The sequence below is a fragment of the Ranitomeya imitator genome, chromosome 8 (assembly GCF_032444005.1).
Source record: "Ranitomeya imitator isolate aRanImi1 chromosome 8, aRanImi1.pri, whole genome shotgun sequence".
NCBI classification, from domain to species: domain Eukaryota; kingdom Metazoa; phylum Chordata; class Amphibia; order Anura; family Dendrobatidae; genus Ranitomeya; species Ranitomeya imitator.
Genome location: NC_091289.1, coordinates 39292608 through 39307603, shown reverse-complemented (window position 1 = coordinate 39307603; position 14996 = coordinate 39292608). Strand labels below are relative to the sequence as shown.

At 43.2% G+C, this 14996-nt stretch overlaps 1 protein-coding gene across 2 annotated transcripts in view; it reads right to left on the bottom strand.

The window, feature by feature from the left end:
• The window catches only part of SLC6A1 (solute carrier family 6 member 1), a 310460-nt gene that overhangs the window by 283154 nt on the left and 12310 nt on the right, over positions 1 to 14996 (bottom strand). The gene's annotated exons all lie outside the window — the stretch shown is intronic.

The window sequence follows — 14996 nt, the reverse complement described above, 5'->3', positions numbered from 1 at the left end:
GGAACACCATTGCATGAACAGGTTTGTCCACATTTAGGACTTGTGGTGTACTCTACAGCCTAACAGATTCACAAAAATGAGAGGGTAGAGAACTAAGATGCTTAGAACATATGGTTTATGCTAACAGACAAGTATATGACACCTCAAAGCAATAAATCAGATCAAAACAAGGTGGGCTTTCTCAAAGCCACAAATACAAGTGGTCATTCTTGGCATTTGAAGTGGGACTTTGCATTTTAAATAATGGAATGTTTTTGATGGACTGATGGATTTTATCCTCTTAGTTGGTTCCTAAATAGTTATATTCGAATCGGATGACAGCATGAATAACAAGGCTAGCACTGAAAATGTTCTCTATCAAGGTATGTCCATTGTTGTGCTAGATGCATTCAATCTATTTAAAGAGGTTATCCATTTCTTTAACATGTTTGACTTATCCTTTGGATAGGTCATCAATGTCTGATCAGTTGGAAACAGATTGGAATTGAATAAGGGGCAGATATGCAATACCTGGCCGCCACCTCTATCAGTAGACTGAGTAGCTTTATAACTGAGCACTACCGGCTGCTATCGACACCAAGAACAGTTGATCGGTGGGGGTGCCAAGTCTGTCACCCCCACCGATCAGAAATTGATGACCTATCCTTTGGATATCCTTTGGCTAGGTCATCAGTGCTAAAGTAGTCAACATCCTATATAATTCTACTATATTAGTGAAATCATAAATATGTCAAATGTATATAATAAGAGACATTGCTGCTCTAAGCAACTAAAATCATTCAAAATGTTCAGGAAAAATGCAGAAAATGTAGTTTTAAAATGAAAAATTCTAAAGTACATGTTCTTTTAGTGCATTCTGCTTAGTTCTGCCAACTATAAAGGAAATAAATTCTGATATTAAAGAAGATTTAGAATTAAAAGACTCGTTTGATGGAAAGAAAATCCACCTCAGTATTAAGAACGTATCTTACAGCTAAGATGTCTGACCAAAAATGGCAATAGTACTGACATTTCGACAGTGAAACATTTCAGTCATGTTGATACTCTGAAGATTACAGAATTATCATATTCTGAAGTACTCCTAAAAACTCATCTTCTCAGAAAAGTTCATTGCATGTCAAAGTTACTAAATGAGAATTAAAAAAAATGCTTAGAATTTAATCATGTATTAAATGGAAATCTCCAGCCAAAAAATTAAAATATCCATGTCTCTAACTTTTGGTGTCAGGAACGGATGATGGGACAGATGAGGGCAAGGGAAGTTCCTACTACAATAACATTTCTTTATTCTAACATGTAATGGTAGTGATTATTAGTGGTATTAGTAACAGAAGCTGAACTTGACAGTGGAACTGAACCACCACAGCACTCAAGTGAAGCAGCTGGGACCTGTGGTGGAGAAGCCATCGAGAAATGGTGGCACCTGGAAACTAGAGTTGGGTGAACTTATTTTAGTGTAATTGAATTCTACAAAACTCTATATTCTTCAGAAAGCATTTTTTTGTAATTTGCATGAATTCTGAAAAATGTTAGCTGACTGGTCACCATTTTTTGAAATTGCAGATTGCCAAGAAAAGCTTAAAAAAAAACCTAATATTCACCTTATAGTTCACCTTGCTATCCATCCTCACTGTATTGTCCTTGACTGATCTTCTTTTATTTCCAGAATGTTTATTTCCAGGATGTTTATGCAAGGTTACTTTCCAATAAATTGGATGAAGACCTATACAGTTTGTTAACTGAGAGTTTTCTGCCATTTACATTCATATTAACAGAGAATGACTTTGAAGTATGAATCAAAAGACCAGTCATGATTGGGACCTTCTCCTTCGAAATGCTGGGGTCCATTTTACAGGAATTCCTCTAGTCTATCATAATTATCATGAATTATTTTTCCAGGGAAACCCTTTTCTTTTAGCTTCTAAGATATTTTTTTTCTCATCTGGTCATTCCAGACCCTTAATTATTCAATCATGAAGATGGTTATTTAATTATTCAAGCTTAATTTCATGGCTATTTTGTTATGCATTACCCAAATATGGTACGAAGACACGACATCCAGATCAATATGCGGATTTGAATGTTGAATATGTGGGTTATACAAGTCAAAGCTCTGCAATTTTATGGAGCATTCACACTTACAACTAACAGTTGCTACCACAAAGTTAAAGGGGACCTGACATCAGGTCAAAAGTGACCAGTTTGTACTCCTATTTTATTCCCATTCTTCCTCTGAGTATTCTACTTCTTGCTTGTTTTTTTTTAAATCCACCATTTTGTACCAAAGATATAAATATTTTTATTGGGTGCTACTTTTTACGGCGTTTACAAGGGGCGTTGCACACAGGGAAATAATTCAAAACATCCTAAGGGGACATACCAGTGAATTTTGTGAGCCAAAATTATCAAAATTATCAAAATTAGCCTTAAATTGAAAAGCCCATATATCTACAACCATATGGCAGATTTGAAAAACAAATTATAAAAAACCCCTGAATATTCAGAGGAACAGCAATAATAAAATAGGGTAAAAAAAAAAAACCTAGACACCTTTTGCCTAATGGCAGGTCCTCTTTAAGTTCTGATTTTTCATACATATTTTGGTGTATCATAAGAACATAGTTTTGCCTCTATGCAGTTAACTAGTGCAGCTACACTTAGAATGCTATGCAAAATGTTGGCCTCTGTGTATACAAAGGACATACTGTAGGTGAACTAGAGCGGTTGCAAAGAAAATCATCCAGATGAAGTGGTGGATTGTAATATCTAGACGAGAGAGGAGAAAATACATTTAAGTGTAAGGAAATTCTACCAGAATTTTACAAATATCCTCATTCACCAAAATACACCCGCTGGACACCATTTTTCTGACCCATAAAGAACTATCAAAAGATTTTTAAAAAATCTTTATACTCAACTTATGACTTACCTCACCGGCCCCTCCGATACTCATTGCATCTTCTGATCTCACACCCCTCACACTGGAATCCTCGAGCCTTTTGTACTAAGCCGGGAAATCCAGCTTTCACGCCGAGAGTTCTTCACATGTGCACAGAAGGTCAAGAGGCATGTAGTGATATCATTCATGATACCATGACCTTGTGCGTGCTTGTGCAGAACCCTCTTGGTCATCAGGAAAGCTGGAAGTCCTGGCTTTGTATGAGGGGCCCAGGGATTCCACCACAAGAGGTGGGGGAAACACAATATTCTGCTAGGACTAGATGGATGGCAGTGAGTTGCAGAGGGGCTGAAGAAGTGAACGTTGACTATAAGGATTTTTATTTTTTTTTTACATATGCTTATAATGCACTAAGGTCCGGTGAGAACACAGAGTATAATAAGGGACATTAAATTTTCCAAAAAATAACTTCTATGAGAAGGGAATTTAACTGGAAAAAAGACATGAACAGGCAAATTTTAATTCTGCCTGATCTGATCATCTCTAATCCGAACAGATTATTACATTTGGGGTCATTCAGTTTGGACAATTAAGAGTTTTGGGACCATCTTATTACAATATATAAATGAAATGTACAGAGATCTGTGTAGTGATATTTTTATTCCAAGGCCTACAGAGAAGACAAGGGGCCATCCTCCAAGTCTGGAACATCAAGGTTTCTGAATCACATATGTTTCTGAGGCACTTACTAACATACATTACAAGTTTAGCTCCATTCTCCTGTTTCCTGAGATTCCACCAGTTTTTAGTGCCTAGTCCAACTTATAAAAAATGCATCATAAGGTATCATTCGCATGTCAGTGTTTGGTCAGAAACTATGAGAAGTGGAATTTACAGAGAAATACTATATTTAAAAGATTGACTCCTGTTCTGTATTTTACAAACACTCCTCATTTTGGCCAATACTGATCAAATATAGGCATGAATGGACCCATGGAAGTTCGGGTTCATCAGGTTTGACCAAACTCTTGTCCAAAGTTTGGTTTGGGTAGCAGAACTGTGCCCGAACTTGAACCTGAACACTAACTTCATAGAAATCAATGTGAACCCTTTGGTCTCAAACTCTCTCTCTGTCTCTTCTTCTCCTCCCCAATCATCCGAAATGTAAAATGGACTTCCAAGAGAAGTCACCTGGTGTCAGGAACAAACCCGGAGCTTTATAGTTTGGGTTCACTCATCTCTAATCAAATACTAATGCAAAAATACTGAGGTGTGAATAACACCTATGAGAGTGCTATATTTGCAATTAAAGAGCTCGTAATGTAAGTAGGGCTATTCAGAAAATAAAATGTTCTAATGCTGCCCTTTAAGTTTGTCCCAAGAATACTGTCTACATTTCTTTAAATGTTGCTTACACCTCAGAAGTCACAATGTCACAAAAAAGTCACACTGAATTTAATTTCCTAATGTCTTTTCAAAGCAATTGAAAGCTTTGCAGTATTGCGATTTGCGTCAAATTGATTCGCAGTGCGTCAAAATTTTGCAAAAGATATATCGAACCTGGTAAATTTGAATTTCAAAAAACATCAACACCTTTAATATGAATCCATAAAAACAAATTACAAACATTTATGGATATTGCAATTTTAATAATTTTTGTTATAGATGTTTACATAGTACAGTGAACCTAATGTAAAGTAGTACAGTGACACAGATACATAAAAACATACACTCAAGTCAACACTTTCAGGCAAATTTTCAGTGCCCCATAATGTAGCCATCAATTCTTGGTATGCTCAGAGCAGGAATTGAAAACAAAAATAAGAGTAATTAAGAAAACACTAGTTTCTGTGTTCTCATTTTATCACCAATGGTGTGATATCGTTTTGTAAATATGTGATCTTTTGACAATTTGATCAAAACTGTGACCACAGAAAGAACCAACATACAGTGGCATCACAAACCCTCATAGAAAGCTTTCATACAGAGAAAACACAGTCTCCATATATTGCAAGTTCTGCTATAGATCTAGCAACAGGTTGACTATGGGATTAAAACTTCAACATTTCCTGCATCTCCACAAACAACTGCAGTTCTTCTAAGCCAGTTGAGACCGCTAAAGTCATGACATTTCATGTCCCGGCGCTAAGGCAGCAATAGGGTTCCCTTATGTTCATGGTACAGATTCAGGAACAAGGACTGCATTACAATTTGATGGTTACATTCCATAACCTGAAGGCTGAGATAACAGCATTTTTCTGTTTTCATTTCTGTAGACGTCCGTGTCTGGCCCAGTCTACCTCACCTTGCTTGATCTAGAATCTCCTTTGACTGATCCTTCTCTTTTTAACCTAGCCTTTTGATACCAAATTTTTACTTAGCCATCACTGTCCCAGACCTACTACCAGCTGACTATCTGTTGAAGACCAACAATACCAAGTCTCAAAGACAAAGTACACATAAGAACAGTAAATGTGGCAATAGTGGGTGATGATGTCAAATTTTTCACTCATTTTTGGGCTCTTTCAATTCATTTTTCTCCTTTTGCTGTCTATTGAAGACTATGTCTAGGACTTTGGCCTGTGTATCCAATAGATAATATCCATCCCACCTTTCGTGAGTTAGCGATGGGATTCCATGACTCAGGTCTCTTAGAACTATTCTCTGTTTTACTGTCAAGTTTACTCCAGTAAAATAAAATAAAAACTAACTTCTCATTTCTCACTATACAACCTTATTTCCCTGCTCCAAAATGTATTGTCTGCATACATGTTATCATCTCTTTAACTAAGAGTCTGTAGAGATTTTTACAGAGGCCCACATTTCTAAACATAATGCCTATAAGAAGCCCCATTTTTTTTGCTACAGTGACCCCATTATCTGACACGGAGATGTCATTGCATCATTGAGAGTCCCCATATAATACAGGACTTACTCGCGTATGCTACCTCTTCTCTAGTCTGGAGTTCACTGGTGAACCTTGAGGCCCCCAAAAAACAGTATCTTGATGTTGGCCGAATATCCTGCTTTGGTGCAACAGACTGGTCATCAAATGTGTATGGAAGCCTCTCCCTACTCTCTCTCAGCAGATTAAATTTTGGTGGTAATTCTTTTGTTGCTACAGGAGATTAGCTGCCCCAAACATCGGTCAATCCTGCCTGTGATTGTGTGAGGTCTGGAGCAATAGTAGTCAGAGGAAAGAGTGTTTAACCAACAACTGTCCAAGGTGTTTGATACCTTAGGCCAAGTTCACATTGCTTTCATCCTTCCCATGTATGTCTCCATTTCGGAGTTTCCCTCCAAATCTAAAAAAAAAAAAATAGAATAAGACATGCTTCTGATGGCGTTGAGTACAATGAGCCAACCGAAGTCCAAGGTTTGCAACCCTACCCTCTGTGTTGTCTAGTTTTTGGTGGCATCTACATTTTTAGCCTGACAGTACTAAAATAGAAAAGAAGTCAAGCTGAGTTCAAACCTGCATACTTGCTTCAATTTGCTAAAAAAAAAGTCCTGAAAAACAGTCATCTAGAAGGGAAGACTAATGCAATGGGAACTCCCCCTTTATGTCTTACAAAAGTGACTAATTTCTCCCATTAAAATTAAAAAGCAATGTTGCCTGAAAGATCTAAACACGGCAATCTATGTCACCTACCCATTAGATATTGACGGCAGCAAAAGTAAAAATAACATACAGTATATGCAGCTCCTTACAGTGATTGTCAATGTTCCTAAATACCCGCGTAAATACTAAGCAATAATTTGTATAGGAGCCTGTTCAATTTTGTACCTTTGTATGTCAGTGCTACATGATTACTCTGTGGTTCAAAGGTCCGTGATTAAACGGAATGTGAAAAACTGTAGATGTGGCGAGCCAGGTAATCAGTGGAGGCTAAATGTAGAATGTGATAGGATTGATTTACTAAAGAGGCAACACTTGAAAGCTTTCCAACAGCCTTTGACATATTCACCCTAAGTTTTAATAGACAGATAATGTCCTTTTTATGTTATTTATTAAGTATTGATTTTTTCCCTCTCCATTTATCTGGACATTGGCAACAAGATACATATCATGATATTTTAAGAAAGAATTTTTTTTACTAATGCAAAAATCCGAATCCAGAGATTGTGATAAATGAAAGATCAAATAAGACTGTTTTTAACAATCACATCGGTCTTGACTCTAGAACATTTTTTGAATCAGAAAATGATTACTAACTGCTACACACTCTTGGAAGGTTTGATAGCAGTCATTTTCCAACTGCATTTTCTATCAGGCTCTATAATTGTCCTATTGATTATTGCCAGTCGTTTGGTATTGGCTGAGAAGCTGCAAGAGAAGACCTACGTCTTCCAACAAGCCTTCAACCTGCAGCAACTCTCGTTCCACCAAACCACTGGCCGGTCATCTCTCTTCTCACCTACTGTCTCCTTTCTTATCCCTTGCAGACTGTTGAGCCCTCGGGGGCAGGGTTCTCTCTCCTCCTGTTCCAGTCGGTGACTGGTATTGTTTAAGATTATTGTACTTGTTTTTTATTATGTATACCCCTCCTCACATGTAAAGTGCCATTGAATAAATGGCTCTATAATAATAATAAATAATAATTAAGCAGTTAAAACCATCTTCAATGGCTACCATCAGCTATCCTCTGTCCTGTCATCATCAATTTTAATCCTGATACACCTCCACAATGCTCCTGCACAAGCACACTTCTCTCTACCTTGCTAAGGGTAGAGCAAAGCACTGCAGTGAGCATGCGCCAGATTTATCTATGGGTCATCAGATCTTTGGCCTTTCCTGGTGCATGCGCACTACAATACTTTGCTCTGCCATCATCAGAGAAAAAGAGAAATGCATCAGCGCAGGAGTGCATTTGTGGGACACTGTGTGGATGATGTAGGAAGTGTTATTCACATGAAGCAGAGACGAAGATCGCAAGTATACAGGAGGCAATCGATTAATGCCAAAGACGCCCATTGGACTGGACCGCACCATCTGTGGGTATGAAAAAAGGTCTATTTTGTGCCTTGCAATGGGGATTGTGGACATATGCAGTGCCCCTGAAGGTCAGACGCCACAGAGGTACTGCTTCTCAGCCAGAGGTGTAGTATACAACTCTCTGGTGGGAAGGGAACATTGTACAGAACTCTAACATCTGCATCCAACACCTCACTTCTCCAGTCAGGGCACCTGGGCATACCCTAAGGGAGGATGACCTAATCGCAGGCTGGAGAGGGTTAATAGGTGAAGGGTGTGGGTGGAGGAAGGTAGGAAAGAGGGGGTAGCTAGTACACACGGAGTTAGAGACAAGGAGAGTTGGAGAAAGGAAGTGGAGTTGAGCAAACTTGAGGGTCTGCAGCTCTTGACAGGCTGAAGGGAGAAGGAAAGCAAGAAGCTCCCAGGAAGCTAGAAGGGATTCCACGGACACAGGATGTGCGGAGGCCATACGTGGGACCCACATCCAGAAGTGGAGGAACCAGGCCTCAGTAGCGGACTGGCCCCTGAACTAGTGGAACAGCTTCAGGCTCCAGCTAGCAATCTGGAGGCTGCTGTGGCTGTAGGCGCAGCAGCCAAACTTGCACCTATTCGCCGAAAAGGTGAACACAGAGGGTCCAGGGGACAGAGAGTATGTCGCCCGACAAGACCTGCGTTCACTGGCTTGGGACACTGGGTGGCAAGTGCAGGGCAGGAGAGGAGGTAGCCAGTGCAGAAAGATGGCCAGTAGAGGTATACAAAAGAGGAGTTCTGGACAGGTGCCCATCTTGCCGGAGAGTTTCCTGGACTTCATACCCAGAGGACACAGCACCCCGGTGGGTCCCAAACTGTCCTTCCTTTTCTTTCTGGCATCACCTACTCTGCACCACTACCTGCCACTAGCAACATTGCCACCCACGCCACTAACTTCCCTGGGGACCAAGCTCTACCTGTGGAGAGCTTTAACAACTCAGCTGCATTATCATCTGCCCTAGAGGACTGCACAGCAGCGTCGGCTAACATCTCCATTGCCGAGCACCACAGGTGGCGTCATGAACATTTCCTTAATAGACTTTATTTTCCACTTTCATTCACTTCCCCTTTAACTGGAAGCCCTGGGCCACGGACCAGGTCACTGCCACTGTGACCACACCTTTAAGTACCGCTGGACCCAGTACCGTGTGTACCCCATGGCTCCATGGGGTGCTACACATACATAAAGCATACTAGAATGCTGTAAAAGAGGGCTTAAAGGTTGCGGCTGTACTATATAATGAGAAAACACGGTGACAAGTTCCTTTTAAGGCTGCAGGTAATTATTTCCTCCAGATATTAATGAATAAATAAATATAAAGTTTATGAAGGGGTTATAGACCTCAAAATGGTACAATATTGCTTATCCTGCAAAAACCATATCCTCATGCCACAACGTTAAGGGATAACACAGAAACCTGAAGGCGTAAATAGGCTACGTATTTAGGGAGTTAAGGTCACCAGACACGGTCAAGTGCTAAGCAAACATTTAATATATATAATCCAAAACAGCAGAGACAAATACTATAGAGGATTAAAAACTCAATGTATGTGGCAGCAAAAACTGATAACAAAAAGCACTGTTGCACTGAAATAAGATAATGTTGTACCTAATATATTCAATGACCCCATTGTTTGTAAAAATGTGACATCAATGTCACGACTCTATCAGTAAAGCTGCTACCTAAGATAACAAGCGGATAATACCTTGACTTACCCTTGAAAGATAAATTTCAGAGACAGAGGCTATTTTGCATTGTCATCTTTAATTAGTATTCATTCTTATTTCTAGCCAATAGAGATTATTTGTTTCTTTTGTTTTCTTTGGGCTTTAGAGAAACAGATTAAAGTTTAGAAATGATAAATTGACTTTATTTTTCCAAACCACAATTTATGAACCCAGCAAAGTTCAATCTAGCCACGATATTGCTTTGCTCACATTAATTCAATAAATTAATATTAAATGGACACTGTAATTTCAGACAACTTGATCTCATTGAAGAGATAATATGATATCTCCAAACTACTTTAAAAATTATGCTGATTTCCCCTCCTCTGATAAATTACACCAAGGTGCTGTTAGGTGGTCCTTTTCATTTTAACTTGATGTCTACTGCCTGTTGTTAAGTGCAATCCTTCTCCAGTAGACATTGCGAAAGGGTTACAGTAAGTGGCATTGGATCTTTACAACTCTGCTCTTGCCTGTTATGCCTATACGCTGTTTGACAGAGAAATGTCTGTCTGCCTTTCCTGTCTGTCAAACTGAATACAGGCATAACATAGTTTCAATATAGAGAAGGCAAACCATTTTGCAATAGTTTGTTGGAAAGTGAGTGGAGGAAATCATGCATATCTAGTGATCGTAGAATGCTGTTGAAAAAGAAGAGACCACTGGAAAAAAGTAGACAGATAGTTTAAGGGCAGCAGAAATGTAACAGTTCTTGAACAATAACAATGGACAGCCTGTTAGGACTGGCGGAACGCACCCAGAAAGATGATATAGATGCGTTCGCAGTCCGAGGTCCACCGTGCAGGTGAAAACCCGCTGCTAGTAAATTGCAGACTATATGGCGGTACGCTAAAGTAAACACACGTGGGTTCAACCTCACCCAGTGTGAAGGAAGCAATCCTGTTGCGTCACAGGACCGCGGTACCGCACCTAAAGCGCGAGCAAGCAGTCAGCGTACTTAACCCCAACTGGGATTGAAGTCCGATTAGACCCTTGCTGGCACTACACCGCAACTGGGTGTGTAAGGAAACTAATCAGAAATATATAAATGCACAGGAGTGCGAGCAATGCCACACTGACGGACGCCACCAACTACACAGGCTTGTGTATGGAAAGCGCTAGGCAAGCGCACGGCGCCGTACAGGCGAACACAGCAAGAGGACGCTGTAATGTGTGTATCGTGCAGATGGTTAGTCGGGCGCTAGATAGCTACCAACATCCGCGAGCAGACAACAACTCTAGGGAGGGATATTTAGGAGCTTTCATCCATCGACATACATCCATCTACACACACACATATATAGTTATGAGACAATACTAGCGCATGGCCGTGCGGTCATGCGCAGTTTATATAGTTGCAGCACAGGAAGTGGCTACAGAACTTTTGCCCTTCCAAGACCTGCCAAGAGGACCAATGGGATGTGCTGCAGAGCCTGAGCACCTGACCCTCGATCTCCAACGGGAGATCTTGCCCTGGGCATGCTCAGTATGTGCAGACAAGGACTTAGTCCCAGAGAAGTCTGCTTGCTGCTGACCAGTACTGGCTTTAATGGCAGAAGCTGGAGAAGCAGCAGTAACTCTTAGAACAGAGTGAGATTGAGCAAGACGCTGGGACCGACGTCTTTGCTGAGCAGACTCCACTGCGGCTGGAACAGAATGGGAGACCGCAGTGGAGATGGCTCGAGATTCCCCCTGTGCAGAAGCGGGAACTCGACCTCTAACATTACCACCCCTCCTAGGGCCCCCCCCCTTGGGCCTCGCTACGTTCGAAGGCAGCAATAAGCTGCGGAGCCCGAATGTGCTCAGCAGGCTCCCAGGACCTATCCTCAGGGCCGTAACCCTTCCAGTCCACCAAAAAATATTTTTTGCCACGTACCACCTTGCACCCCAAGATAGCGTTCACCTCGAAATCGTCCGTAGACGAACCCGATGTCTCAGCAGATGACTCAGAAAACCGGGACATGTATACGGGCTTAAGGAGGGACACATGAAAGTTGTCGGTGATACCAAGGCGTGGAGGAAGAGCCAGACGGTAGACCACAAGATTAACCTGTTCGAGGACCTTGAAGGGACCCAAGTAGCGAGGAGCAAATTTAGTGGACTCAACTCGCAGCCTGATGTTACGGGCGGAGAGCCACACCAAGTCACCAGGAGCAAAGGTCGGAGCGGGGCGCCGATGAGCATCGGCGGAGGACCTCATTCTCTCCTTAGAGGCCCGAATAGCATCCTGAGTGCGGTCCCAAATATCCCGTGCCTCCACAGCCCAGTCTGCCACCCTGGAGTCTGCGGAAGACACGGGCATCGGCACAGGTACCCGTGGATGCTGACCATAGTTGAGGAGGAATGGAGTTTGTCCAGTGGAGTCGGCTACGGCGTTGTTCAGCGCAAACTCTGCCCATGATAGCAAGGATGCCCAGTCATCCTGCCTGGCTGAAACAAAATGTCGCAGGTATGTGACCAAGGTCTGGTTGGCCCTCTCTACCAACCCATTCGTCTCGGGATGATAAGCGGAAGAGAGATTCAACTCAATACTGAGTAGACTACAAAGCTCTCTCCAGAACCGAGATGCAAACTGGGGACCTCGGTCACTGACAATTTTGTCAGGCATACCATGTAGGCGGAAGATATGTTTAATGAACAACGCTGCCAAGGCCCGTGCAGAAGGTAACCGTGGTAGTGGCACCAAATGCACCATTTTTGAGAAATGATCGGTGATGACCCAAATAATGGTACAGCCGCGAGATTTGGGTAAACCCACGACAAAGTCCATCCCGACCATCTCCCAGGGCCTATCTGCCACTGGCAAGGGATAGAGCAACCCAGCTGGCCTTTGACGCGGAGATTTATTTTTGGCGCAGGAGACACATGCCAGAACATAATCCCTGACATCCCGGACCATATGCGGCCACCAGTACGTCCTCGCCAGTAGCTCAGATGTCCTTTTTGTCCCAAAGTGTCCACCCACCCTGGACGAATGAGCCCAAGAGAGAACCTCCGGTCGCAAATTAATGGGCACGAAAGTCTTGCCCGGAGGCACAGACTCCAGTGAAACCGGCGCTATGGTTCTCAGGCTCTCAGCAGGGACAATAAGCCGAGGCTCCTCTTTCTCCTCCTCAGTTGACATAAGGGAGCGAGAGAGAGCGTCGGCACGAATATTCTTCTCCCCGGCGAGATAATGCAGAGTAAAATGGAACCGGGAGAAAATTAAGGACCATCTGGCCTGACGAGAATTCAGCCGCTGGGCTGTGTGTAAATACACCAAATTTTTGTGGTCCGTGAAGACCTGGAAAGGAAACCGTGCACACTCCAGAAGATGTCTCCACTCCGAAAAGGCCAACTTCATCGCTAGCAACTCCCTATCCCCGATGGAGTAATTTCTCTCCGCTGACGTAAAGGTCTTTGAGAAAAAGAAGCATGGATGCTTCCGACCTTGAGCATCCTTTTGATAGAGGACTGCTCCAGCACCAACGGATGAGGCATCCACCTCCATTAGGAATGGCTTATCAACATCGGGGCGACGTAAGATGGGAGCGCTAGCAAAGTGGGACTTAATAGAAGTGAAGGCCTTGGAGACCTCTTCCGACCACAATTTGGGATTTGCCCCCTTCTTGGTGAGGGCTACCAAGGGAGCTACCAGAGTTGAGAAGTGGGGAATGAACTGGCGGTAATAGTTAATGAACCCCAAAAAGCGCTGCACCGCTTTAAGAGAATGGGGCTCTTGCCAGTCCATCACAGCCTGTAGTTTGGCAGGATCCATAGCCAATCCCTGGGCGGAGATGATATAGCCCAGGAACGGTAAAGACTCCTGCTCAAACATACACTTCTCCAACTTAGCATAAAGAGAGTTTGCCCGTAGGAGATCGAAGACTCTGCCAACATCTCTCCGGTGGGAGTCCATATCTGGAGAAAAGATGAGAATATCATCCAGATAGACTACAACTGAGGTGGAAAGCATATCCCGGAAGATGTCGTTGACAAAGTCTTGGAAAACGGCTGGAGCATTACAGAGCCCGAAGGGCATCACCAGATACTCATAGTGCCCATCTCTGGTGTTAAACGCCGTTTTCCATTCGTCCCCCTCACGGATGCGAATCAGGTTATAAGCACCCCGCAGATCTAATTTAGTAAACACTCTAGCTCCCCGAAGCCTATCGAAGAGCTCGGATATCAGGGGCAAAGGATACTTGTTCTTAACCGTGATAGCGTTAAGACCCCTGTAGTCTATGCATGGATGTAGTTCCCCATTCTTCTTCTGCACGAAGAAGAACCCTGCCCCCGCAGGTGACACTGACTTCCTGATGAACCCTCTTGCCAGATTCTCTTGAATGTACTGAGACATGGCCTCCGTCTCCGGGAGAGATAATGGATAAACTCGACCCCGGGGAGGCTCCGCACCAGGCAAGAGATCGATAGGACAGTCATAGGGGCGATGGGGCGGAAGGGTCTCCGCCGCCTTTTTGGAGAACACGTCTGCATAAGACCAATATTGCTTGGGGAGAGAGGATAGATCTGCGGGTACCTCTGTAGTAGCAACCTGAACGCACTCTCGGTGACACCTACCCCCACATGATTCACCCCATCCCAGAATTCTGCCAGAGGACCACTCGATGTGAGGAGAGTGGTACCGTAACCAAGGTATCCCCAACAGGATCTCATCAATCCCCTCAGGAATGATGAGCAGAGATATCATCTCCTGATGGGATGGTGACATGGACAGAGTAAAAGGGATGGTCTGATGTGTTATCTGTGCGGGAAGTGTCGACCCATTCACCACTCGTACCGTTACTGGTTGAGATAGCATAACCAGAGGTATTGCGTGACGTTGGGCGAAGGCAGAAGACATAAAATTGCCCTCCGCCCCAGAATCCACGCAGAGCTCTACCGAGTGGGAGGATGAGCCAAAAGTAATTGTCCCCTTGAAAGACAATTTGGAGGCAAACGTCGCAGTGTCTAGTGCACCTCCACCTACTACCACTAGACGCTGACGTTTCCTCGACCGCTGATGACATCTGGTGGCAAGATGTCCTGACTGTTGGCATACATGGCAAACCTGGAGTGCACGGGCGGTCCGGGACTTAGATCCCGCTCGTGACACCACCTTAGGTTCATGGGGCTCAGGAGCCTGGACTGGAAATTCTAAAGGTTTGGCGAAGGTGGGAGCCAGCCGAAACCTCTGCCTACACTGGGCTCGCTCTAACCTCCGCTCGTGAAAACGGAGGTCAATACGAGTAGATATAGTTATTAATTCCTCCAGTGTGGCGGGAATCTCCCTAGTGGCCAGGGCGTCCTTAACGTGGTCAGCCAGCCCCCTCCAAAATATAGGGATAAGGGCTTTATCCGACCACTCCAGCTCAGATGCTAGA